This window comes from Schistocerca piceifrons, chromosome 4 (assembly GCF_021461385.2).
Source record: "Schistocerca piceifrons isolate TAMUIC-IGC-003096 chromosome 4, iqSchPice1.1, whole genome shotgun sequence".
Taxonomy (NCBI): Eukaryota; Metazoa; Arthropoda; class Insecta; order Orthoptera; family Acrididae; genus Schistocerca; species Schistocerca piceifrons.
Genome location: NC_060141.1, coordinates 635,784,435 through 635,809,281, shown reverse-complemented (window position 1 = coordinate 635,809,281; position 24,847 = coordinate 635,784,435). Strand labels below are relative to the sequence as shown.

At 45.8% G+C, this 24,847-nt stretch overlaps 1 pseudogene; it reads left to right on the top strand.

Moving 5' to 3' along the window:
• The first annotated feature begins 4,921 nt into the window (after positions 1 to 4,921).
• Positions 4,922 to 5,039, top strand: LOC124796757 (annotated as a pseudogene).
• Positions 5,040 to 24,847: the final 19,808 nt, after the last annotated feature.

The following is a 24,847-nucleotide window of genomic DNA, read 5'->3' as shown; positions in this document are numbered from 1 at the left end:
CGCGCTATTCGTCCACGTGACTCAGAGAGCCATAGACACGGGTTCACAGGCAGATGCCGTGTTTCTTGACTTCCGCAAGGCGTTCGATACAGTTCCCCACAGTCGTTTAATGAACAAAGTAAGAGCATATGGACTATCAGACCAATTGTGTGATTGGATTTAAGAGTTCCTAGATAATAGAACGCAGCATGTCATTCTCAATGGAGAGAAGTCTTCCGAAGTAAGAGTGTTTTCAGGTGTGCCGCATGGGAGTGTCATAGGACCGTTGCTATTCACAATATACATGACCTTGTCGATGACATCGGAAGTTCACTGAGGCTTTTTGCAGATGATGCTGTGGTGTATCGAGAGGTTGTAACAATGGAAAATTGTACTGAAATGCATGAGGATCTGCAGCCAATTGACGAATGGTGCAGGGAATGGCAATTGAATCTCAATGTAGACAAGTGTAAAGTGCTGCGAATACATAGAAAGATAGTTCCCTTATCATTTAGCTACAAAATAGCAGATCAGCAACTGGAAGCAGTTAATTCCATAAATTATCTGGGAGCACGCATTAGGAGTGATTTAAAATGGAATGATCATATAAAGTTGATCGCCGGTAAAGCAGATGCCAGACTGAGATTCATTGGAAGAATCCCAAGTAAATGCAATCCAAAAACAAAGGAAGTAGGTTACAGTACGCTTGTTCGCCCACTGCTTGAATACTGCTCAACAATGTGGGATCCGTACCAGATAGGGTTGATAGAAGAGATAGAGAAGATCCAACGGAGAGCAGCGCGCTTCGTTACAGGATCATTTAGTAATCGCGAAAGCGTTACGGAGATGATAGATAAGCTCCAGCGGAAGACTCTGCAGGAGAGACGCTCAGTAGCTCGGTACGGGCTTTTGTTAAAGTTTCGAGAACATACCTTCACCAAAGAGTCAAGCTGTATATTGCTCCCTCCTACGCATATCTCGCGAAGAGACCATGAGGATAAAATCAGAGAGATTAGAGCCCACACAGAAGCATACCGTCAGATGGCTTGTGGAGTATGGATGTAGATGTAGAAGATTAGATGGGTAGATCCCATAACTAATGAGGAGGTATTGAATAGAATTGGGGAGAGGAGGAGTTTGTGGCACAACTTGACAAGATGAAGGGATCGGTTGGTAGGACATGTTCTGAGGCATCAAGGGATCACCAATTTACTATTGAAGGGCAGCGTGGAGGGTAAAAATCGTAGAGGGAGACCAAGAGATGAATACACTAAGCAGATTCAGAAGGATCTAGGTTGCAGTAGTTATTCAGAGATGAAGAAGCTTGCACAGGGTAGAGTAGCATGGAGAGCTGCATCAAACCAGTCTCTGGACTGAAGACCACAACAACAACAACAACTTCCATGGTACTAGAAGGAATTGTAGACCGTAACAATCGTAGGTGAACACAAGGCCTGGAATACATCCAGCAGATAATTATAGAGAACGCAGGACGCAAGTGCTACTCTGAGATGAAGATGTTGGCAAAGGATAGGAATGCGGTGCGGGGCGCGCAAACCCGTCAGAAGACTGATTATTCAAAAAATTTCTCGGCTTAACTATATACAGTTTCATACATCATGAGGCAGCAAATTTCTGTTTGATACGGAGCTGCTTTTGCATCACTACAGACTGGTATAGCTTCTGTGCAAGCTGCAGATAACTGCGGGAGCAATATTTTCTACGTGATTCACCGTGAAGTTCAGTACCTTGGAATGAATCTGAACTCTGATATTTGCGAGTGTGGCACTAGAGCGGGTATAAGACGTCATTTGCAAATGCTGTGAAATTGGACACGTTCCAATTGAAAGACGCGATACTGGACAACGGCGCTATCTGTGGAGGGGGGGTCGAGGATTGGTGTGCGCTGAGGTGGTCGTGGGCGGTCGCGGACAATGGCGATAAGACGCCATTGTTGCAGGCGCGGGTCCCACCCGCCAAAGCTCCGTTCGCACTGGCAGATCTGCTTTGGAGGAGGCGGAGGCGATCACTCCAAAGACGTCCGCCGATGCTATCGGCCTTCCTCTCGAAAGCGAAAACCCAGATGGTGTCTTTGTGCAAAGCTGTGGATAGGATTAAAGTCTAGCTGAGATAATGGCACAGAACGCCACAGTTCCAGATAACTGCAAGTAAGGGAACACCGTAACTGTTATTCAGCATAGAGCGCGACCATTGTATTCCATTGTCAGACACAGGCTGTAACGTGGCATTTTATTTACACTTTTGCGAAACTTTTAGACCTTGTATGGCTTTATTAAAAACTAACGTTTACATACAGACAGTTAGGGTGTCTGTTCTTTTGGACATGCCCGAAAGAACAGATAACACATATACAGGGTGTCCCATTTATCTTTACCACCCTAAATTACTGTTTGTCCAGATTCAAATTACAAAATGTTTCAAGCAAATGTACTTTAGCCGTCAGGGAGACATTAATCAGCATGATTGCCTTTGTTGTAGCTTTTTTTTTTACAAAGATATGAACAGCGGTATGACTTTTTAAATGACACACTGTATTTTTTTCTTCGATATTTCATTTCCTCTCCTAAAGACCTATTCAAAAACGTATCACAGTGTACCAGTTCACTGAAACACAACGTTATTAATTACATAACACAACATTGACATTGACGCTCCCAGCACTTAGGGCAGGTACTCGGGGTAATGGAACACATTCACGTGCTGACGTTGACAGAGGATAAATGTAAACATAAGGAGAATGCCCACCCGTCATTCCGTCAACTATCGCCATTTGAAGAGTTGTGCGAGTAGAATGTACACCAACAAAGAGGAGGTAGAAATACTAGCCATCTATGGCTCTGAGTAGTATAGGACTTAACTTCTGAGGTCATCAGTCACCTAGAACCCTAGAACTTAGAACTACGTAAACCTAACTAACCTAAAGACATCACACACACACCCATGCCCGAGGCAGGATTCGAACCTGCGACCGTAGCGGTCGCGCGGTTCCAGACTGTAGCGCCTAGAACCGCTCGCCCACCACGGCCGGCGAATGGAAGTTAGCAGAACAGTAATTGCGATAGTGTTTTCTTATGTACGGGTACATTTAGTACAGTACTTTAGTCCTCTTAAATACTGTTGTGTAGAGTAGGCGTACAGTAAAGGCTGTCTTTCCTATAAACTGCATCGACATAATGTTTCTTTAATTGTTGTTGCTGAAGGTAGGCGAAATGCTACTACGCAGGCAACGGAACTGTACAGAGAGTGATATCCTGACAAGAACCCAACTTCCCGACGGATGTTTTCCCGTCTTGTTGCGACGCTTCAGGAAACGGGAAGTTGCAACCCACGACAACGCAATCGTCGTAGCACTCGCACAGACCAAGCTGCCGAAGTTACTGTTCTCGCTACAACCCCAAATCCAAGGTTTTCACCGCCTGCCACCCTGGTTACTGAAGAAGCCCGGAGTGATTTTAGATTTATTGCAGTACAAGAGAGATTGCACTCCTGCCACCATTTTTAATGCAGCATTTTCTGCCATTTCATCTGAGCACCACGACTATGTAGCTGTTTTTACGGATGGGTCGAAACAAGGGGATTCTGTTGGTTGCTCAGTTGTTTTTCCATATCGTGTCCTCAAGGTCCGACTGCCTCAGACTTTTACTGTCTTTGATGCAGAATTGTTTGCGATCTTGCGGGCACTGGAGCACATGAGACATTCTTCCTCTCCTAAATTTCTTGTCTGTTCCGATTCACTCAGTGCCCTTCACTCATTGCAACGTTTGTATCCGGCAGACAAAATTGTCCAGACCATCCAGGATGATCTCCTCCGACTACAGCGACTGGGGAAGGTTGTAGTTTTCTGCTGGGTTCCGGGGCATGTTGGCATTGCTGGGAATGAAAGGGCAGATCTCGCAGCCAAGGAGGCGTGTCTTGCCCCACAAGTATCTCAGTGTGCTATCCCCTTGCACGCACTCACCTCGCTGTTGAGCTCACGGGTCATGCGTCGGTGGGAGGATGAGTGGCTGGAAGTGACTGACAATAAGCTCCGTATAGTCAAGCCCACAACGCGTGTGTGGTGTACTTCCTTTCAGCCCCATCGACGGGACGAGGTTCTCCTCACTCGGCTTCGAATAGGCCACAGCCCTATGACGCATGGCTTCCTGCTCCGGCGAGAGGACCCTCCAATGTGTGGTGCTTGCGGCGTCCAGGTCACTGTGCGCCACGTTTTATTGGATTGCGTTTTATTTTCTGACCAGCGGGTCGCGGCTGACTTGCCAGCGGACCTGCCATCTCTTTTAGGCAACACTCGGACGAATGTGGCTAAAGTTTTAAAGTTCTGTGCCCTGTCAAATGTTTTTACAAAGATTTTAGGGAGAGGATTTTAATTTGCTCACTGTGTGACAAGCTCGCCCATATTTTATGTAAGTGGCCAGCCAATAACAATTTCCTGTGACATTCTTGTTGCTATGTTTCCCCTTTCCTTAGGTTTTACTTTCTTAGGTAGCATTTTCCTTCTTTTCCTGCTTTGTTTGAGTGTGTTCTTTAGTTTTCTTAGGTCTGTCCACATTCGTTCCTTTTAATGTGTGTCAGGGCGCTGATGACCTCGATGTTGAGCGCCCATAAGCCCCAACACACCACCACCACACCACCGCTTCCGTTGCTATGAATTCTCATGTGAGCACACGACAGCTTCAACAAGAGATTGGCATTCCTAAAACCAGTGTTCATCTTATTCTTACACGTCACCGGTTCCATCCTTACCATGTACACCTATATCAATAATTCCATGGGAATGATTTCCAGAATAGTGTACAGTTCTGTCAGTGGGCACAGCAACAAATCCTCGCCAACCCGAACTTCTTCTCCAATGTTCTATTTACCGATGAATGTTCCTTCTCAAACAAAGGACAGGTAAACACAAGGAACATGCATTATTAGTGGCAACGGCCTTGCCGCAGTGGTAACACCGGTTCCCGTCAGATCACCGAAGTTAAGCGCTGTCGGACGTGGCCGGCATTTGGATGGGTGACCATCCGGACCGCCATGCGCTGCTGCCATTTTTCAGGCTGCACTCAGCCTCGTGATGCCAATTGAGGAGCCACTCGACCGAACAGTAGCGGCTCCGGTCAAAGAAAACCATCATAACGGCCGGGAGAGCGGTGTGCTGACCACACGCCTCTTCTATCAGCATCCTCAGCTGAGGATGATACGGCGGTCGGATGGTCCCGATGGGCCACTTGTGGCCTGATGGCAGAGTGCTTTGCGCATTATTAGTCCAGCTACAGGTGGAACATCAGCGTCAATGTAGAGTTTACGTCTGGTGTGGGATGCTTGGTACTACAATTATTGGCCCTTATTTCATCAATGGCAGTCTAAACGGCACAGCATACGCAAACTTCCTCAGACGAATTCTTCGTCCTCTTCTGGATGAAGTGCCGCTAAAAACCAGAACGCTTATGTGGTTTCAACACGATGGATGCCCAGCACATAATACCTTGCGTGCACGTCGTGTTCTGAACCGAAGGTATCCTGCCAGATGCATTGGTCGAGGGGAACAGTTACTTGGCCTGCTAGGTCTCCTGATTTAAATACTCTGGTCTTTTTTCTTTGGGGATGCATTAAATACGTTGTCTATCGCTACATTCCAACAACACCAGAGGACATGCAGGAACGTATCGTGCTTGCTTGTAATACTCTTCAGCAGGCAACACTGGAAGCAGTAAAAAATTCTTTCACTAAACGAGTGCACCAGTGTATCGGTGTCCAGGGTCACCACTTTGAGCACTTCTTAATGTTCTACTCCTGGGCAATGGTACAGGGGAGTTAAAGTCAATTTTGTTTTATGTTTTTACTTGGTTTTCATTTGTTTTCTGACAACTCCAGCAAGTGGACGAGTTTGTGATCCCAGGCTCAAAGTCAGGGTTGTGTTATGTAATTAATAACGTCGTGTTTCAATGAATGGTACACTGTGATACATTTTTGAGTAGGTCTTTAGGAGAAGAAATAAATTACCGAATAAAAAATACAGGGTGCCATTTAAAAAAGTCATACTGCTGTTCATATCTTTGTAAAAAACAAAGCTACGACAAAGGCAATCATGCTGATTGATGGCACCCTGACGACTAAAGACCATTTACTTGAAACATTTTGTAATTTGCACCGGGACAAATAGTAATTTAGGGTGGTCAAGATAAATGGGACACCCTGTATATAATTAAGGCGAGACTGGCCAGTGACCCCTTCAGTGCAGATGCACAACACACGCCAACTCTTACAGCGATCGGCCAAACGCCTAGACTAATGAGGATAAAGGGCAAGGGCATCATGTGAGTAGTTTTCGGATAAGTTGAGAATTCGGATCTGATGGGAGGAGCGTTGCGATGCGATGATCACTGTGTCCAAATGGCTCAGTGGTCAGACTATTTGCCTAGTAAGCAAGAGACCATGGTTCGAATCCTGATACAGCATAAATTTTCAACTTTCCTCATTGATGTAAATCAATGCCCACTAGCAGCTACGTCTCGTAATTCCTTCGTGTATTGATAAATAAATTAGCCTCTGGCTGCAGGGATGATTTTCAGTTTCTTTGTTGGAGTAGCGATTTCGCGTCTACCAGCCGCAGCTCCAGATGCTCCTTGTAACACATACATCTAACCGTGACTTCCACGTGAGCATAGCTTTCTATCACAACAACTCAACAATTTGTTCACCATTTGTGGTGTTGTACACTCATTATGTACAATACCACACAAAACTGACATCTCGGCAGTCAGCAGAAGTCGTCGACACATACAGCTTCACACTTGTTGCAGCGATGTAGCATCCAGTCAACATGGTGCACCAAGCTGCATTCATGAAATTTATTAGGAGGAAGCGATAACTGTGCGAAACACATTCATGAGGAACTGGACGATCAGGTACAATGATCGATAGGTAAAATTTGTGTTACGTGAACATACCTGTGCAGTGACTTGTAGTAATATCTTAACTAACATATCTGCAGATGCAATATTTCGATGTAGACGGAAAACTCTCTCGGTTGGAATAATCATTAAAATACATATACTTTATTTCAGAATAAACTGGAACCAAGAAAGCGTTAAGCTTTCGTGTAATGCTACCAGCCATTCAGGGATAACAATGAACTTCTTGCTTCTAGAAGCTACAATTGGACATAGTCAGAACAGCTAGACTAAAGACATAGAGCATCAGCTTAACACAATGACTTCTTTTATTTAGTTTATTTACTCTACATTATAGCCTTTTACTAGATGGTATTATCTTTCTGCAGATTTCCATATACACTTTAAGGAAAATAATGATATGGTTAAAAATATAGCAAATATTATTATTATTATTATTATTATTATTATTATTATTACTATTACTGCCACTGTTATTACTGGTGATACCACCATCATAACCACCACCGTCAGTATTACAACTACTATTACTACTACCACCACCACAACCACCACAATTAACTCTACTAGTTTTATGACGTGAAACCACTCACAGAAAAGTGTCAATTTAACAGGTTTTGAATCATTGATTGCTCGCAGTAACTCAGTTCCCTCCCGTGCCGTAGGTTTACTGCCAGCTCCATGGGCATGACAGAAGACATTGTGAAGGAATCTGATATCTTCGTCAATTTCAGTTTGGTTGCACACTTTTCTCCAGTGCTTCCACATTGCAGGAGTCTTTCCTATGGTGCTAGGGCGTGTTGCAGTATTTAACGTCATCTGTCGTCGCATGACAATCTCGCGTCACCTACCATGTGATGGCGAGCGTTCTTGGATGCATAGACCAGTACTTCAGTGGCGCTGCTGTTCTAGCAGTGAAGTGAGAACAGTTTGGTTCAAATGATGAAGTGTAACAGTAAGGACTGCATCGATTTTAGAAACCAGTCTTTTCACAACAGGTGTCCTGCCTTTTCTTTTATCTGTATCCTCCCATTTAGTTTGTACAGTGTGGTCCATTGATCGTGACCAGGCCAAATATCTCACTAAATAAGCGTCAAACAAAAAAACTAAAAAGAACTAAACTTGTCTAGCTTGAAGGGAGAAACCAGATGGCGCTATAGTTGGCCCATTAGATGGCGCTGCCATAGGTGAAACGGATATCAACTGCGTTTTATTACATATTCGCGTAGTATGTAAAGAAATATGAATGTTTTAGTTGGACTACTTTTTTCGTTTTGTGATAGATGGCGCTTTAATAGTCACAAACATATGGCTCACAATTTAAGACGAACAGTTGATAACAAATAGGCTTTTTAAATTAAAATACAGAACGCAAGTACGTTTGAACATTTTATTTCGGTTGTTCCAGTTTGATACACTCCTGGAAATGGAAAAAAGAACACATTGACACCGGTGTGTCAGACCCACCATACTTGCTCCGGACACTGCGAGAGGGCTGTACAAGCAATGATCACACGCACGGCACAGCGGACACACCAGGAACCGCGGTGTTGGCCGTCGAATGGCGCTAGCTGCGCAGCATTTGTGCACCGCCGCCGTCAGTGTCAGCCAGTTTGCCGTGGCATACGGAGCTCCATCGCAGTCTTTAACACTGGTAGCATGCCGCGACAGCGTGGACGTGAACCGTATGTGCAGTTGACGGACTTTGAGCGAGGGCGTATAGTGGGCATGCGGGAGGCCGGGTGGACGTACCGCCGAATTGCTCAACACGTGGGGCGTGAGGTCTCCACAGTACATCGATGTTGTCGCCAGTGGTCGGCGGAAGGTGCACGTGCCCGTCGACCTGGGACCGGACCGCAGCGACGCACGGATGCACGCCAAGACCGTAGGATCCTACGCAGTGCCGTAGGGGACCGCACCGCCACTTCACAGCAAATTAGGGACACTGTTGCTCCTGGGGTATCGGCGAGGACCATTCGCAACCGTCTCCATGAAGCTGGGCTACGGTCCCGCACACCGTTAGGCCGTCTTCCGCTCACGCCCCAACATCGTGCAGCCCGCCTCCAGTGGTGTCACGACAGGCGTGAATGGAGGGACGAATGGAGACGTGTCGTCTTCAGCGATGAGAGTCGCTTCTGCCTTGGTGCCAATGATGGTCGTATGCGTGTTTGGCGCCGTGCAGGTGAGCGCCACAATCAGGACTGCATACGACCGAGGCACACAGGGCCAACACCCGGCATCATGGTGTGGGGAGCGATCTCCTACACTGGCCGTACACCACTGGTGATCGTCAAGGGGACACTGAATAGTGCACGATACATCCAAACCGTCATCGAACCCATCGTTCTACCATTCCTAGACCGGCAAGGGAACTTGCTGTTCCAACAGGACACTGCACGTCCCCATGTATCCCGTGCCACTCAACGTGCTCTAGAAGGTGTAAGTCAACTACCCTGGCCAGCAAGATCTCCGGATCTGTCCCCCATTGAGCATGTTTGGGACTGGATGAAGCGTCGTCTCACGCGGTCTGCACGTCCAGCACGAACGCTGGTCCAACTGAGGCGCCAGGTGGAAATGGCATGGCAAGCCGTTCCACAGGACTACATCCAGCATCTCTACGATCGTCTCCATGGGAGAATAGCAGCCTGCATTGCTGCGAAAGGTGGATATACACTGTACTAGTGCCGACATTGTGCATGCTCTGTTGCCTGTGTCTATGTGCCTGTGGTTCTGTCAGTGTGATCATGTGATGTATCTGACCCCAGCAATGTGTCAATAAAGTATCCCCTTCCTGGGACAATTAATTCACGGTGTTCTTATTTCAATTTCCAGGAGTGTACATATGCCTTTGTGAACTTATCATTTCTGAGAACGCATGCTGTTACAGCGTGATTACCTGTAAACACCACATTACTGCAATAAATGCTCAAAATTATGTCCGTCAACGTCAATGCATTTGGCAATACGTGTAACGACATTCCTCTCTACAGCGAGTCGTTCGCCTTCCGTAATGTTCGCACATCCATTGACAATACACTGACACATGTTGTCAGGCGTTGTCGGTGGATCACGATAGCAAATATCCTTCAACTTTCCCCGCAGACAAAAATCCTGGGACGTCATATCCGGTAAACGTGCGGGCCATGGTATGGTGCTTCGACTACCAATCCACTTGTCATGAAATATGCTATTCAATACCGCTTCAACCGCACGCGAGCTATGTGCCGGACATCCATCATGTTGGAAGTACATCGCCATTCTGTCATGCAGTGAAACATTTTGCAGTAACATCGGTAGAACATTACGTAGAAAATCCGCATACATTGTACCATTTAGATTGCCATAAAATGGGGGCCAATTATCCTTCCTCCCGTAGTGCCGCCGAGGTAGCTGATGTTCCACTTGTCACTGCCATCGTGGAATTTCCGTTGCCCAATAGTGCATATTATGCGGGTTTACGTTACCGCTGTTGGTGATTGACGCTTCGTCGCTAAATAGAACGCTTGCAAAAAATCTGTCATCGTCCCGTAATTTCTCTTGTGCCCAGTGGCAGAACTGTACACGACGTTAAAAGTCGTCGCCATGCAATTCCTGTTGCATAGAAATATGGTACGGGTGCAATCGATATTAATGTAGCATTCTCAATACCGAGGTTTTTGAGATTACCGATTCTCGCGCAGTTTGTCTGCTACTGAAGTGCGGATTAGCCGCGACAGCAGCTAAACACCTACTTGGGAATCATCATTTGTTGCAGGTCGTGGTTGACGTTTCACATGTGGCTGAACACTTCCTGTTTCCTTAAATAACGTAACTATCCGACGAACGGTCCGGACACTTGGATGATGTCGTCCAGGATACCGAGCAGCATACATAACACACGCCCGTTGGGCATTTTGATCACGATAGGCATACACCAACAAGATATCGACCTTTTCCGCAATTGGTAAACGGTCCAATTTAACACGGGTAATGTATCACGAAGCAAATGCCGTCCGTACTGGCGGAATGTTACGTGATACCACGTACTTGTACGTTTGTGACTATCACGAATGTGTAATAAAAAATTGGGGTTCCTATTTTTAAAAATGCAGTTCATATCCATTTGACCTATGGCAGCGCCATCTAGCGGGCCAACCATAGCGCCATCTGGTTTCCCCCTTCAAGCTAGACAAGTTTCGTTCTTTGTAGTTTTTTCGTTTGATGCTTATTTCGTGAGATATTTGGCCCGGTCGCCATCAATGGACCACCTTGTATAAAAGAAATCTGGATACTTATTGCGAAGGGTTTGATACCTGAAAACAGTTCTTTTATTATTGCCATGTATCATAATTACAATGGATAAGTTGCTCCTGCGCCAGTATCCCCATGAGCCGAGGTGGGGTGGCTTGTGCGCCTCAATGATCAGATAAGCGCACTGCAGGCTCGTTCACATCGGAAGGATATCTGAGGAGAGATCAGACAATCATATGTATATGGGAAATGGCAGCCGATGTTTCAGTACTTTCAGGGGCAACTATCTTCTGATTGGCTGATCTCGCGTCGTAACGTTAGCCAACATGGCCTTGCCATGTTGCTACTGCGAACAGATGAAAGGTGTTATATTTCCAGGGGGCGGGGGGTTAGTTCACCTGTGCGGCTGATGATGGCTTGCTCTTGCGCAAAACTAGTCCTCCATTCGGATCTCCAGGCGGAGACTTCTTGGCAGATTAAGGCCATGAGGCGGATAGAGACTCCAACTCGGGACCTTTGCCTTTCGCGGACATGTGCTCCACCATCTGAGCTAACCAACCACGACTCACCGGCCCTGCTCGCAGTTTTACGTCCTCCAGCACCTCGTCTGCCGCCTTCCAAACTTCAAAGAAGTTCTGCTGCATAACTGGCGGGAAGAAATATTTTTGCGGAGACATGGCTTTGCCACACCCTGTTGGATTTTCCCAGATTGAATTTTAACTCTGCAGCAGAGAGCGCCTGAATACGAAACTTATTCCCAGATTAAACCTGTGTGCCGAACCGGGAGTAGAACCAGGAACTTTGCAATTCGCGGGCAAGTGCTCTACCGAACTGGTCTAATAATGAATAAGAAAATAGGTTCAAATGGCTCGAGCACTATGCGACTTAACCTCTGAGGTCATCAGTCGCCTAGAACTTAGAACTACTTGAACCTAACTAACCTAAGGACATCACACACATCCGTGCCCGAGGCAGGATTCGAACCTGCGACCGTAGCGGGCGCTCAGCTCCACACTGTAGCGCCCAGAACCGCACGGCCATTCCGGCCGGCAAGAAAATAGGAATTCAGATAAAGTGCTATGTACGGCATAGAGAACGCACTATCGCAACCAAGGTAGACACGAAGCCAATATCATCTCATTCTGAACACAGGACTAACTGCGGGAAATTTCACAGTTGTGTACTTAATATTACAGCACAATCGGCGGTGGCAAGATGGTCAAATCAGTCGCTGCGCTCTCGCACAGACGGATCAGTGGCATGTGTGAGACAGACGGGCGGCCCGCGGCGCTGCCGACAGGACAGCCAAACAAACAAGTGAGACGTGCCATTAGGCGAGACCAATCCTTCTGTAAACCTGACGGGCGGCGGAACGGCTCCGTTTCCGTCCACCGGCCTGTGGACACAGAGACCACACACGACATCAGAGCAGTAACCACGGTAAACTGACAACCAGCTAAAATCGTGAAACGGTAAACGGAAAAGAAACAGTGAGATCTAACACACAGTGTCTTCTTCTGAATCGATAGACATAGCACGTACAAGGTGAGCCTGAACTCCACCAAGTTTTGAAGGCTGCTCGGGGGTATATTCGAGTAAAGGATCGTTTAGTAAAAGCCGGAGTTTTTTAAACGAATCTGTTACGAGAATGGAATGCAACACATGAATTTTTCAGCTGAATCCACCTCGAGCGCTATGCAGTTGTGACAGCGCTGGACGAACTTCTCTGTTCCACGTGCAAAGAATTCTTGGGGGCGTGCGTGTAACCACTTACGCACTACTGCCTGGACTTCATCAGCGAACCTCTAGCCATCAAGAGCTTCTGTGAGTGGGTACAAAATGTGACTATCTGCGGTCCGCTGTGTCCGAGCGGTTGTAAGTAGGCAGCTTAGGTTTTTATGTTGGTAACGCCACGTAGCGCTCTGTATGAAAATCACTGACTGTGCTGTGTGCAGTCGGTGGCTGGTTTGTATTGTTGGAATATTTGCTGTTGTAGTGTTGGGCAGTTGGATGTGAACTGCGCGTAGCGTTGCGCAGTTGGAGGTGAGCCGCCAGCAGTGGTGGATGTGGGGAGAGAGATGGCAGAGTTTTGAGAGCGGATGATCTTGACGTGTGTCCATCAGAAAAAGGAAATTTGTTTAATTGGATGTCACAAAATTATATATAAAATGACTTTTTACCGCTATTAAGGTAAATACATTGTTTATTCTCTATCAAAATCTTTCATCTGCGAACTATGCTATCAGTAGTTAGTGCCTTCAGTTGTTAGAATCTTTTATTTAGCTGGCAGTATTGGCGCTCGCTGTATTTCAGTAGTTCGAGTAACGAAGATTTTTGTGAGGTAAGTGATTCATGAAAGGTATAGGTTATTGTTAGTCAGGGTCATTCTTTTGTAGGGATTATTGAAAGTCAGCTTGCGTTGCGCTAAAAATATTGTGTGTCCATTTAGTGTTGATCAGAATAAGTAAAAAGAGAAATGTCTGAGTACGTTCAGTGCTGCTCAGCTGTTTGAAAATCAAATAACGTAGAAGTTTACCAGCACAGTCCTTTATAAATTTTTCAAAGGGGACGTTTCACGGTTCTAGGCGCTTCAGTCCGGAACCGCGCTGCTGCTACGGTCGCAGGTTAGAATCCTGCCTCGGCATGGGTGTGTGTGATGTCCCTAGGTCAGTTAGGTTTAAGTAGTTCTAAGTCTAGGGGAGTGATGACGTCAGGTGTTAAGTCCCATACTGCTTAGAGCCATATGAACCATTTTTTCCCCCTGACTATCTGAAGGGGAATACGGGGTTCGAGGAAGCAAACGAACTTCAAGTCAGCCTGCACACATCAATGCGCTTTTCTTTCAATTCTGATGTCAGATATTTTGGAAACCCCCTCGCACACGCTTCCTCGAACATCATCACGTCATGAACAATATGGTGGGCTGATCCGACACTAATGTTCACACTGCTGCAAAATCACGCACCGTAGTACGCCCGTTTTCCATTCCAACTCCTCAACTATGGCAGTGTTGTTCCCCGTGAATGCACAGGTAGAGCGTCCTGGTTGTGGTGATTCTTCAACACTTGTTGCACCCCATTAAACGTTTCTGCCCAGTCGTACGCTTGGGTTCAGCTCAAACAACCTTCACCAAATTTCTCTGTCATCCGACGCCGAATTTCCATTGGCTTCAACCCTACAGCTAACAGAAATGTAATGACACTCCGCTGCTCCACGTTGGTGCCAACCAGCCAGAATGCTGCCATCTAGTTTCACTGATTCCCAGCATCCGGTTCGCGAGGCAAGCGTGCCAACCAAATCTGATAAAGTTTCCAGGACACCAACGAAAGATAAAGAAGAAGCACAGATTTTGTCGAAGTTTCGTATTTTTTATACAACTTTTACGCTTATTTATTGAGTGGATCTTGAATTTTGGTACAACGGACCCGTGGTCTTCGGTGACTCGTTTCGATTAACTAAATTTCATTTTATTTTTTCTTCACTGTTATCTTTGTATCCGTATTGCACTGAACATATTTGCACAAGAATGCAAATGACGAAGGTGAGCGCTGTCTGTGTTGTTTGACAACAAAAAAGACTAATAAAGTCATCAGAAGATCAAAACAAACTACAATACGGTTTAGAAAAGATATCTGAATGGTGCAAAAAGTGGCAGTTGACCCTAAATAACGACAAGTGTGAGGTCATCCACGTGAGTGCTAAAAGGAACTCGTTAAACTTCGGTTACACGATAAATCAGTCTAATCTAAAAGCCGTAAATTCAACTAAATACCTAGGTATTACAATTACGAAAAACTTAAATTGGAAGGAACACATAGAAAGCGTTGTGGGGAAGGCTAACCGAAGACTGCGTTTTATTGGCAGGACACTTAGAAAATGTAACAGACCTATTAAGGAGACTGCCTACACTACGCTTGTCCGTCCTCTTTTAAAATACTGCTGTGCGGTGTGGGATCTTTACCAGATAGGACTGACGGAATATATCGAAAAAATTCAAAGAAAGGCAGCACGTTTTGTATTATCATGAAATATGGGAGAGAGTGTCACAGAAATGATACAGAATTTGGTCTGGACATCATTAAAAGAAAGGCGTTTTTCGTTGCGACTGAATCTTATCACGAAATTCCAATGACTAACTTTCTCTTCCGAATGCGAAAATATTTGTTGACGCCGACCTACATAGGGAGGAACGATCACCACGATAAAATAAGGGAAATCAGAGCTCGTACGGAAAGATATAGGTGTTCATTCTTTCCGCGCGCTATACGAGATTGGAATAATAGAGAATTGTGAAGGTGGTTCGATGAACCCTCTGCCAGGCACTTAAATATGATTTGCTGAGTATCCATGTAGATGTAGAAAACATTCCATTCACTCACGGTACTTCCTGTTGACAACAGTAATTGCCATTTCACTCTTAGCTCCCAAGCCTGCATTCACTAATGCTCGATTCTGTCTTGGGTTTATTTATTAGGCAGTGTTCTCTGTACTTTAACAGTAAAAAATACAGGGGGTGGACAAAATGAAAAGACGTATAACATTAACGTGCCTAATGCGGTGCAGAAACCCGTTTGCGTTTGAAACAGCTCCCAGTCGCTTCGGGATGGATAAATACTGGTCCTGTATGGTTTTCAAGCGTTCTTTTATTATTTATGCAAAACAATGACAAGTTTATGTAACGTTGATGGAGACTGGTAGCTATCTCGCACCGCTCTCTCCAAAGAAGACCACAAAGACACAAGAATATTGAGATATGGTGATTGTTTTGGCAAGAGAAGATGTGACAATTCATCCTCGTGCCGACAAAACCAGTGCTGGACTATGCGAGCTGTATGAACAGGGGTCCAGACGTCTTGGGGAACACAGCATCACCATTGGGGAAAAAACGTTGTACCCTACTTGATCAGCCAAAATGGTGATATAGTCCTTGACAGTAAAGCGACCTTGCAGAGTAACCATGAGGCCCATGGAATATCACAGTACGGCTGCCCAAATGATCTACGAACGCCAGCAGTGTTTCAATCTTGGGAATTTAATCCAGCCAGAAGTTGGGCACGGTGTCAAACAAGACTCATCCGACCAAATGAGTTTCATCAATTGCTCCACAGACCAAGTTTTATGACTTCAGCACCACGTGTTTCTGTATTGGTCATTTACGTCACTGACAAGTGGTTCTGGAATTCCAGCTCGCAACTCCCTGCTTATGGAGCTCCCTTCGCATTGGTTTGTCGCTAACAGTGTCCGCGAGTGCGACATTAAAGTCTGCAGTGAGACACAATCCTTCTCAGTTAGCACCCGACAAAACCTTTCGTGTGCGTCGTGACGGATAACGTTTTTTTCGCTTTTCCTGTATGCGGTATGAATCCTCGATACGGTGTCTCTTGACACACCAAACACTTCGGCTACCATGGTTACGGAAGAACGCACCAGACGTGCACCAACAATATGCCCACGTTCGAATGCACTTAGCTCGGACACAGCGCACTCACAACTACACGGAACACTATTGTGACCAAGACTGACGCTTGCAACATATCGAGGACATTGCAAAGGTTGCGATCGTGATCATGTGAAGGGCTTATTTCAATAGTGGTACAAGTCCATTACCTCCACTTTTCTGCCTGTAATGCTTCTGGGATAACGAGGATAATGGAATGTAGTCGAATTAAATCGGGTGATGCTGCGGGAATTAGATTAGGAAATGGTACGCTTAAAGTAGTAAAAGAGTTTTGCTATTTGGGGAGCACAATAACTGATGATGCTCGAAGTAGAGAGGATATAAAATGTAGACTGGCAATGGCAAGGAAAGAGTTTCTGAAGGAGAGAAATTTGTTAACATCGAGTATAAATTTAAGTGTCAGGAAGTCGTTTCTGAAAGTATTTATATGGAGTGTAGCCATGTATGGAAGTGAAACATGGACGATAACCAGTTTGGACAAGAAGAGAATAGAAGCTTTCGAAATGTGGTGCTACAGAAGAATGCTGTAGATGGGTAGATCACATAACTAATGAGGAGCTATTGAATACAATTGGAGAGAAGAGAAATTTGTGGCACAACTTGACTAGGAGAAGGGATCGGTTGGTGGGGCATATTCTGAGGCATCAAGGGATCACCAATTTAGTATTGGAGGGCAGCGTGGAGGGTAAAAATCGTAGAGGGAGACCAAGAGATGAATACACTAAACAGATTTAGAAGGATGTAGGCTGCGGTAGGTACTGGGAGATGAAGAAGCTTGCACAGGTTAGAGTAGCAAGGAGAGCTGCATCAAACCAGTCTCAGGACTGAAGACCACAACAGCAACAATGCTTCTGAAATTAATGATCCAAACAAACAGAATCAAATGTTCATGTCTAGCAAGAAGCCACATGTTTGAATATTTCTGGTATCTCAACTGCAGATTTTTCAGCGCTCATTTAACTTCAGATCTCTGTATCTCAAAATGAACAAAAATGGACTTGTACCACTACTGAAATAAACCCTTCAAATACACAGCGCAATATCCAGTCGTGGCTAGCGTTTGCATTTATGTTCAAGCGTGCATTTTCCGCGGTGTTGTCATATTTCCGGCCTTCCCCTGTATCTGTACATATAGGTTTATTGTTGAAGAGATGCCCGATATCCACTTCTTGTAAGGGTTCACTGTCTGCAATGGAACAGCGGCATGACTACACTATGCCGAGCAGTTACCGTGACGACGACAATCATACCACAGTACTTTTGTATCTGTGCATAGGCGTTTGTGATTTAAATTCTTCATTTTGATTACTGCGTATTCCGGGCTTCTACACTGTTCTGAGGATATTTTCACAGAAAAAGGTATTTGCTATAGCAACTAAATAAATTGTTATTACATTACTGCTCTGTAACGAGTCCCCGGATAGCACGGGTCGCTTCTACCAGATTACTCAGAAAATATCCATGAACAGGATCTCTGCAGTAGAGTATCAATAATCAGTGATAACATAATGCGGGGGTTGCCTTAGATTACGTATTTTTTTTGGACGGACACACCAGGTTTACAAAAATATGCAGTGTAATCGTATGAGATGCATAAGACGCATTGTTAGCATGAGCTAGGACAGAGCGGAATGCCTGGTCTATGGCAGGGGTCTCCAAACTACGGCCCACGGGCCGAAACCGGCCCGCGAGGGCCGGCAAACCTGCCGGACATCCACGGTATCCGATCCGCCAAATATTTGAGGTGGTACCTATACTGGCAACAATTGAGTTTCGAGGCCTATCGCGACCAATACACCGCGACATTGGCTCTGCTACTCGCAACAAGACTACATAACTAAACGTATTGTTGCGCCGCTTGAAATAACAATGCGTTGACATACTCTACCTCTGTTACGTCTTGCAGTAATAGTGTTGCTAACAATGATTTTGAGATTTCGTTAGCTTTGTACGACGCTTTCGTGAAGAATGTGCAGTGACATACTTTTTTGTCGGTGAAATTCTCCAGAATAAAATACGCCAGAATTTCGGTCAGGTACGTCCACCAATCAAAATTATGTAATTAAATAAAAATCGTATTTCGTTTCAGTGCTAGCTATTCCCACAACCTTAGATTTTTTGCGATTTCATCTTTCCTTTAGCCTTACATTACGGTGATCGTGGAGTGCTATGGTGCTTTAATCCCACTAGGTAGATATTGGCCCTTATGACTTCGTGGAGGAGTCAATGCGGCCCGCGGACTAAAATGTTTGGAGACCCCTGGTCTATGGGAAATTAGTTGCCTACGCTATTACCTTTTGGGTTCTACAGAATATGTTGCGACAGCAAGTAAGCGTGTTACAAACCATTAGGTCCGAGACAGCGTATGCAGAGTGACTTAAATTCCTTGAAAGTCATGGTCTTCGCCTGTCTTTCTGGGACGTCGTATTCTCCCCAACACCAATCTTCTACCATTCAATAAATTCTTTTGACTCCTCCCCAAGAACGGGTACCTACGTATGCCCCTAATTCGATACCATCACTCTCAACATCACCCCTATCTATATATCTATCTTCTATATATATACACTCCTGGAAATGGAAAAAAGAACACATTGACACCGGTGTGTCAGACCCACCATACTTGCTCCGGACACTGCGAGAGGGCTGTACAAGCAATGATCACACGCACGGCACAGCGGACACACCAGGAACCGCGGTGTTGGCCGTCGAATGGCGCTAGCTGCGCAGCATTTGTGCACCGCCGCCGTCAGTGTCAGCCAGTTTGCCGTGGCATACGGAGCTCCATCGCAGTCTTTAACACTGGTAGCATGCCGCGACAGCGTGGACGTGAACCATATGTGCAGTTGACGGACTTTGAGCGAGGGCGTATAGTGGGCATGCGGGAGGCCGGGTGGACGTACCGCCGAATTTCTCAACATGTGGGGCGTGAGGTCTCCACAGTACATCGATGTTGTCGCCAGTGGTCGGCGGAAGGTGCACGTGCCCGTCGACCTGGGACCGGACCGCAGCGAAGCACGGATGTACGCCAAGACCGTAGGATCCTACGCAGTGCCGTAGGGGACCGCACCGCCACTTCCCAGCAAATTAGGGACACTGTTGCTCCTGGGGTATCGGCGAGGACCATTCGCAACCGTCTCCATGAAGCTGGGCTACGGTCCCGCACACCGTTAGGCCGTCTTCCGCCCACGCCCCAACATCGTGCAGCCCGCCTCCAGTGGTGTCGCGACAGGCGTGAATGGAGGGACGAATGGAGACGTGTCGTCTTCAGCGATGAGAGTCGCTTCTGCCTTGGTGCCAATGATGGTCGTATGCGTGTTTGGCGCCGTGCAGGTGAGCGCCACAATCAGGACTGCATACGACCGAGGCACACAGGGCCAACACCCGGCATCATGGTGTGGGGAGCGATCTCCTACACTGGCCGTACACCACTGGTAATCGTCGAGGGGACACTGAATAGTGCACGGTACATCCAAACCGTCATCGAACCCATCGTTCTACCATTCCTAGACCGGCAAGGGAACTTGCTGTTCCAACAGGACAATGTACATCCGCATGTATCCCGTGCCACCCAACGTGCTCTAGAAGGTGTAAGTCAACTACCCTGGCCAGCAAGATCTCCGGATCTGTCCCCCATTGAGCATGTTTGGGACTGGATGAAGCGTCGTCTCACGCGGTCTGCACGTCCAGCACGAACGCTGGTCCAACTGAGGCGCCAGGTGGAAATGGCATGGCAAGCCGTTCCACAGGACTACATCCAGCATCTCTACGATCGTCTCCATGGGAGAATAGCAGCCTGCATTGCTGCGAAAGGTGGATATACACTGTACTAGTGCCGACATTGTGCATGCTCTGTTGCCTGTGTCTATGTGCCTGTGGTTCTGTCAGTGTGATCATGTGATGTATCTGACCCCAGGAATGTGTCAATAAAGTTTCCCCTTTCCTGGGACAATGAATTCACGGTGTTCTTAATATATATATATATATATATATATATATATATATATATATATATATATATATATATACACTCCTGGAAATTGAAATAAGAACACCGTGAATTCATTGTCCCAGGAAGGGGAAACTTTATTGACACATTCCTGGGGTCAGATACATCACATGATCACACTGACAGAACCACAGGCACATAGACACAGGCAACAGAGCATGCACAATGTCGGCACTAGTACAGTGTATATCCACCTTTCGCAGCAATGCAGGCTGCTATTCTCCCACGGAGACGATCGTAGAGATGCTGGATGTAGTCCTGTGGAACGGCTTGCCATGCCATTTCCACCTGGCGCCTCAGTTGGACCAGCGTTCGTGCTGGACGTGCAGACCGCGTGAGACGACGCTTCATCCAGTCCCAAACATGCTCAATGGGGGACAGATCCGGAGATCTTGCTGGCCAGGGTAGTTGACTTACACCTTCTAGAGCACGTTGGGTGGCACGGGATACATGCGGACGTGCATTGTCCTGTTGGAACAGCAAGTTCCCTTGCCGGTCTAGGAATGGTAGAACGATGGGTTCGATGACGGTTTGGATGTACCGTGCACTATTCAGTGTCCCCTCGACGATCACCAGTGGTGTACGGCCAGTGTAGGAGATCGCTCCCCACACCATGATGCCGGGTGTTGGCCCTGTGTGCCTCGGTCGTATGCAGTCCTGATTGTGGCGCTCACCTGCACGGCGCCAAACACACATACGACCATCATTGGCACCAAGGCAGAAGCGACTCTCATCGCTGAAGACGACACGTCTCCATTCGTCCCTCCATTCACGCCTGTCGCGACACCACTGGAGGCGGGCTGCACGATGTTGGGGCGTGAGCGGAAGACGGCCTAACGGTGTGCGGGACCGTAGCCCAGCTTCATGGAGACGGTTGTGAATGGTCCTCGCCGATACCCCAGGAGCAACAGTGTCCCTAATTTGCTGGGAAGTGGCGGTGCGGTCCCCTACGGCACTGCGTAGGATCCTACGGTCTTGGCGTGCATCCGTGCGTCGCTGCGGTCCGGTCCCAGGTCGACGGGCACGTGCACCTTCCGCCGACCACTGGCGACAACATCGATGTACTGTGGAGACCTCACGCCCCACGTGTTGAGCAATTCGGCGGTACGTCCACCCGGCCTCCCGCATGCCCACTATACGCCCTCGCTCAAAGTCCGTCAACTGCACATACGGTTCACGTCCACGCTGTCGCGGCATGCTACCAGTGTTAAAGACTGCGATGGAGCTCCGTATGCCACGGCAAACTGGCTGACACTGACGGCGGCGGTGCACAAATGCTGCGCAGCTAGCGCCATTCGACGGCCAACACCGCGGTTCCTGGTGTGTCCGCTGTGCCGTGCGTGTGATCATTGCTTGTACAGCCCTCTCGCAGTGTCCGGAGCAAGTATGGTGGGTCTGACACACCGGTGTCAATGTGTTCTTTTTTCCATTTCCAGGAGTGTATATAAAACAAAGTCGGGTTTGTTACAACACTTATAACTCGAGATCTGCTGGACCAATTTTCATGGTTTTTGATTTGTTGGATTTGTCTCCGCCCCGAATAGCAGAATACATCTTAAAAATAATGAAAAATGCGTTATTTTCCCTAAAAGTTCTTTAGTTTCGGAGCTGTCAAATTTTTTTGTCAAAATCTGTAAGTAATTATTGACATTTATGCATGCGTTCATAAACTATTTAAAATGGATGAATAAACTATTATGTGTATTTTTTTTGAAAAAGATTGAAAAATATTACGCGTGCGTTCAGAAATGTGTAATGAATACTTAATCTATATATATAAAAGAGAGTCGTGTTAGTTACACTATTTATAACTGAAGAACGGCTGGACCGATTTGGCTGAAAATTGGTGGAGAGGTAGCTTAGAACCAGGAGACGGGCATAGGATACTTTTTATCCCGTTCGACCGCTATAAAACGTAGTATAACAGAAACGCATCTGGCGTGGAATAACAAAACGTAAATTAGATTTAGTAGTTCAAACGAATGTACCCCTGTTGAACCCCCAACAAAAGGAAGTTTATGATACATTAATGAAGGCAATTGATGATGGAAATAGTGGTTTATATTTCCTGGATGCCCCTGGTGGAACTGGCAAGACATTCCTCATGTCAGTAGTTTTAGCCACTGTTCGTGCGAGATCCAACATTGCGGTTGCAGTTGGTTCTTCCGGAATAGCAGACACATTGTTAGAAAGATGCCGTACGGCTCAGTCAGCATTAAAATTACCGTTAAATCTTCAAGCTATTGAATAACCAACATGTAATATTACAAAAAACTCAGCAGTGGCCGAAGTTTTATCAGCATCCAAGATCTGGGACGAACGCACAACGGCTCATAAACGTGCATTAGAGGCACTTAACCGAACATTGAAAGATCTACGCAATGACTCGAGATGTTTTGGAGGAGCAATGATTTTACTGTCTGGCGAATTCCGCCAAACACTGCCAGTAGTTCCAAGATCAATGGCTGCAGATGAAATAAATGCTTGCCTCAAATCATCGAATCTATGGCGCTTTGTGAAGAAACTTTAACTGACAACAAACATGAGAGTTGCATTGCTTAATGATACATCTGCTGAAGATTTCTTTGAGCAATTGCTGACTATCGGTAATGGTCGAGTACCCGTCGAAGAATCGAGCGGATTGATTTCATTTCCTCATAATTTCTGTAACTTTGTCTCATCGAAAGACGAACTTATCAACAAAGTATTCCCAAACATCATTACTAACTACAAAAGTAATGAATGGTTGAGTGAGGAGCAATTTTAGCGGCTAAGAATAAAGATGTAGATGACCTAAACTACATAATTCAGAATGAGATCATTGGTAAAATGCATTCATTCAAATCTATTGACTGTGTAACAAATGAAGATGAAGCTACCAACTATCCAATTGAATTTTTAAACTCTTAGGATGTGCCTGACATACCACCGCACAATTTACGCCTAAAAGTTGGCTCCGTAGTAATCATGCTTCGAAACATAAACCAACCAAAACTGTGCAACGGTAAACGTTTTGAGGTAAGTAAATTGATGACCAATGTTATTAACGCGACGATACTCAAAGGAAAATTCGAGGGTGAGGAAGTTCTCATTCAGAGGATCCCGATGGTCCCAACCGATGTGCCGTTTGAGTTTAAAAGACTTCAATTTCCAATCCGTCTTGCATTCGCCATGACCATTCACAAATCACAAGGCCAATCCTTGAAAGTTTGTGGTTTAAATCTGGAATATCCATATTTTTCAAATGGTCAATTATATGTGGCATGTTCACGGGTCGGAAGACCATATGCGTTGTTTGTTCTTGCGCCTGATAATAAAACAAAAAATGTCGTGTATCACAAGGTACTGAATTGAAGAGTGGAAGCTATGCACCAAAAAACATAAAGAATCATTAAAATACTTAATTTTTATTTGTCCTAATAAAAAATTGAGCTTAACATCCAAAATCTGATTATTTATTGGCTTTAAGGCGGAACAGAGTTCGCCGGGTCAGCTAGTTTTGTAATATTTGTAAGCTCCGAAGCCAGTACCAACAACCTATCTTCTCGCATCACTAAGCAGCTTCAACCCTCACTTGATATCTCCTCTCCTATTAGAACGGAGTTCCCTCCCCGTCGCACCCTGAGCCTCTCCCCCTTCTCACGCTCCTCCGACCCATCAAGGCTATCTATACCTCCCTGCTTTCTTAGCCCTAAACCACAGCCCCATTCACGACCTGCTATAGTCACTTTAGCTTAACCCACAGTCCACTAATCCTCCAAAAACTCATGAACATGTTAGTGCAGTTCTCTTAAATAACGTTTGCCAACTTGCAGTATCAGAATATAATACGCCATTTCTCCCTACGCTTTTGCTGCGCAGGGTGCGAAGTTTCAGGATGAATATGTGAAGTAGCGAAAAGAAGAATTAAGGGTTAATGGAACGGATTTGAACCACATACTTTTGCAGATAATATTTTATTTTAAAATTCTTTTATGAAACAGAATTGCTCCCAGTACATAACCTACAGATGAGGAAATATATATAGTAGTGTTTATAGATAAAAATAAATGTTATTATTTTATTATTATTCGAATTTGGGCTACCCAAGAGCGCGTGAAACAGCTCATTTGACTTTTTTAAACTTTTTGTTTGTCTTCCCAATACTCATTCATTCTTGCTCTCTTTCTCTTATTTCTTCTGTCTATGTCCCTCCTCTCTTCTTATGTGTGTGTCCTTCCGGGGACCATTCCCTTTTGTATTTTT